Raw genomic sequence first — 4,291 nt, 5'->3', positions numbered from 1 at the left:
TCTATGTTGAGCATCCAACATTATTGCTATATTGTTTGTTATTATTTCTGCAAATAGGCAGATATATTTTTTTTTAAAATGTTCTTCTTATGCATTACTGAAGGAAGAATATCTAAAAGAGCAAACCCTACTAGGAAGAACAACTCCTACTTACTTAGCTTCATTCCTATGTAAAATCAGTGTTGTCCCCTGTATCCTCATGTCGTACCTTACAACTCTATTCCTCATCATTCTGTATATCTACTATCTTCTACATTGTGATCTAAATACCCCAGAAATTCCACTTTGCTTTACTTTAAAAAAAATTCTCTCTTAATGTTAGAGGTTGGTGTGTGTGTGTGTGTGTGTGTGTGTGTGTGTGTGTGTCTGTGTCTGTGTCTGTGTGTGTGTGTGTGTACAAAAATCAAAAGACAACATTTTTCCTCATATAGAATACATCTTTGAGGCATTCTAAGTTGTGGCTAATGGGAGAAGTCTCTTGCTATTTTAAGGATGAAACAGAAAAATATATTTGTGCATGCACACAGTTGCTTTATTAATCTGTAGTTGAACACTGAACTTCGATTTATATTTTAGCTGTTGTTGTGAATAATGTGAATAACAATGAACTACAGATATGTTTATGAGTTATCCAGAGAGAAATAATTGCATGATTGGTGGTTCAGATGATATTTCAACTTTTCCTTAGAAAACGGCATACTACTTTCTACAAGGAGAATACTAACCTGTATTTTGACAACGAGTGTAGAAAATTTCCTTTTCTCCACACTCTCACCAGACAATATTATTATATTTTGAGTTTTTTTAAAGGGAAGGTTTTTACCGTGTGCAGTACCTAAGACTGGCCTTAGACTCAAATCCTTTTACTCCAAACCCCTAAACGCTTGGAATTACAAGCCTTTACCACCACATCTGGTTCCTTTGTTTTTTTGATAAGAGTTATAATAGTTATGAAGTAGTATCATAGTAATTTTGAATTACATTTCTCTAATGACTTCTGTTCACAAAGCATTAAGCCAGCATAGAAGTTTTTTTATTTAATTTTATTTTATTTGTGAACATACTGTACAGAGAAGTTACAATTACATGGGCAGGATAATGCGTACATTTCTTACCAAGCATTGCAGCCTCCTCCTTTGTTTACCCTTCACATCCCTTCCCAGCCTCCCCCCTCCCTCCCAATCCCAATCCTTCTCCTTCCCCCCTCTCCCCCCCCCGCACCGACGTTGTAAAGCTCGTTTTGGACATGACAACTTGTACTTCTCATTGTTGCAACAGGTCCAACCTGTTTTATTAAACGCAACTTTGTAAATCGACTGGCGATATTCAGGGCTTTTTGGAAAACATGTCTATTCAGAACTTTTGTCCATTAGTTATCAAGTTTCTTGTTAATCTCATCTTTAATCTATCTATACAAAATCAATAATTATTTCAAGGTAGTAGAAAGAAAAAATAAATTGCTAACATTTTTCAATTTCAATAACGTTATACTGCTTAAATTATTTTCTGTTTATGCTTGAGAATCAATTTAGTTAGACCTTTTACAAGGCTATATGTGTTTTATTTATTTTACGTTGATGGTTCTTTCTAAACCTGTGTGAATAATTTCCCTTGGTTTCTTTCTGTGTCATGTGGTTCAGATTTCAAAATGAAGAATAAATGGAAAGAAGCAAACAAAAAATACAGTTCCTCTCATCTTATGATGCCTCTACAAAAATGAGGAAAGAGTTCATCTTTCTAAGGACATATGTTAGAATATCAAAAAGACAATTCATTCTTCTAGGTCTTCTTTATCTTTGTGATGTAACTTAAATGATGTAAAACACAATATACTGTTCAGATATTTTTATGTTTTATCAGGTTTGCACATCTTCATATGGTCTTCAGCTCAGTCTACAACATTCCTTGATGATTCTCTCCGTGATAGTATTACACTACGAAAACATGAGATAACCAGTTTGATTTACAGCATGAGAAGTTATCCACCTGGCTTCCTTGGAAGCAGAGCATGGTCAATGGATAACATTACTTCTGGTTGCTCACTGCATGTAATGGTTTCTCTAATACTTATTGTATTCTATTTAGGATTTTAAAAACCCTTGGCTCAACTCAAAGCTCATTCATAGAAGTTTATTTTAAATATTTCATGAATTTTATGTCTCTTAATTCTAAGGATAACATTTGTTATAAAACTAACGTTATTATCATTTTAGTGTTGGGAAAAATTGTAATTAAAGACAGTAAGTGCATGGCCCAAAGACACACGGTGAGGAAGGAAATGAGTCAAAATTTCCAAAGGTCTTTCAGCAATACAAAAAAGGTAGGTAAAATCTTTATATTTTCTTACTCTCTCAATTCAATAGTCATATTGTCCAAGAAATAATAACATACCAAATATTGCCCATGGTGATTGTTTTCTGTCACATTTTGTATTCAACACAGACTGTGTTGGTGACATTAGGTTACCATGCACAGAGCTGAGCCGATAAATTGAGGTCCAAATAGAGGTAAATTTCTTCTGTCCCACAGTTCCATTATCCTTTTTAAAAAGTACTGAAACTTTTAAATATCATCCCTTACTGTCTTTTAAGAATCCAAAAACCAAATACATTCACACTTAACCACTCCTAAAGGCTTTCAAAGTAGGAGATTATTCTGAAAGCCTTGTATTAGTTGGGCACACCTGTAATCCTATCTACTCGGGATATTTACTCAGGAGCCTGAGATCTGTGGATAACAGTTAAAAGCCATTCAGGGCAAAAAAATCATGAAATTATTTTTCAAATTTTTTAATGAACTAGCAAAGAGCCAGCAATGGAGTTGTAGCTCATATTGTAGCTCAACAATCTAGAGATGAAAGGCCTAGCAAGACCTGGAAACCCTGATTTCAAACTCTGAGCATGACAACACACATGCATATGTGTGTGGGTGCACAAATGAGGTCACACGCACATACACATTTATTCATATTTGCTCCATTCTTTTACTCTCTCAATTCAATATTCATATTGAATATTGGGGTTATATTTACATGAGCAAGGTAATTAGTACATTTCCTAATAAGCATTGTTATGTCCTCCTTTATATATCCCCTACCATCCCTTCCCTCCCACATCCAGAATTATGCTCCCCTCCCCCTTTCTCCCCACCTAAATTTTAAAGTTCATTTTTCAACATAGTCTCTTGTGCATCTCATTGTTACAATGGGTCAAACAGTATCCTTATTTGAGCATTTTTCCCCTTCCCATCCCCAAATTAGAGAAGCGTACATACAAGATGTAGGGGAACCAACTTCAAATACAATGAAAACAGGGGTTATAGCGTGGAGGAGGAACATATAAAGAAACCGAAAAATGACATAGCACATTATAAGTACGTTAGAAACAATAGCAAGAAACAAACAAACAAACAAAACTCGTGTCCTTATCTTGGTGTTCATTTCCCTTAACATCATCATATCTGGTCGTATGCACATAGCTTTTGACCTATTCTGCTTATCCTAGACATATATTCGTTATTGAAAATAAGGGAAACCATGGGACCTATGTTTCTTTGGGCTTGGCTTACTTCACTTAATATAATTTTTTCCAAGCCTTTCCATTTCCTAAGAAATGGGGCGATGTCATTCTTTCTGATGGAGGCATAGAATTCCATTGTGTATATTTACCACATTTTCTTGATCCATTCATCTACTGAGGGGCATCTGGGTTGGTTCCATATCTTAGCTATGGTATATAATGCGGCAATAAATATAGCTGTGCTGGTAGTATTAGTATGTTCTTGTTTGTGATCATTTGGGTAAATCCCCATAAATAAGATTGCTGGGTCATATGGGATCTTTATGTGGAGTCTTTTGAGGAACCTCCAGACTGCTTTCCAAAGTGGTTGAACAGTTTACACTCCCACCAACAATGCCGTACGATTCCAGGGTGGGCATATGCCCTCCAGCATCTGTTGTTGTAAACATATGGAATGATCCAGGAATTTACAGGTTATCCCTGTGCAGGGGCCATGATAATCTTCTCAGTATCATTCCAATGTTAGTGTTTGTGATGCTGAATTGAGTACAGACCATTTTTATATAAAAAGTGTTATTAATTTTATTAAACTAGAAAATTCAACAAAAAATAAGTTCAAAACAATTGTCATGAAATTTTAGAACCAAATATTTCTTACATAAACACACATTTAAGTATAAAGTCTAGATTGATATGTCAAAAACAAAATAATTCAAGATATTTGTTGTTCAAGAGATTTGTAGGAGGAGGAATTCAATTATTCTATTCAAGGC

At 34.8% G+C, this 4,291-nt stretch overlaps 1 non-coding gene across 1 annotated transcript; it reads right to left on the bottom strand.

The window, feature by feature from the left end:
* Positions 1-3,961: 3,961 nt before the first annotated feature.
* Positions 3,962-4,068, bottom strand: LOC138805507 (U6 spliceosomal RNA). Its single transcript, XR_011365575.1, has one exon. It is a non-coding gene; the product is annotated as a U6 spliceosomal RNA (small nuclear RNA).
* Between the last annotated feature and the right edge of the window lie 223 nt (positions 4,069-4,291).

The sequence above is a fragment of the Dipodomys merriami genome, unplaced genomic scaffold (assembly GCF_024711535.1).
Source record: "Dipodomys merriami isolate MVZ:Mamm:240054 unplaced genomic scaffold, mDipMer1.0.p SCAF_397, whole genome shotgun sequence".
Lineage (NCBI taxonomy): Eukaryota > Metazoa > Chordata > Mammalia > Rodentia > Heteromyidae > Dipodomys > Dipodomys merriami.
The sequence above is the reverse complement of the archived record's forward strand: the minus strand, read 5'-3'. Positions and strand labels throughout refer to the sequence as shown.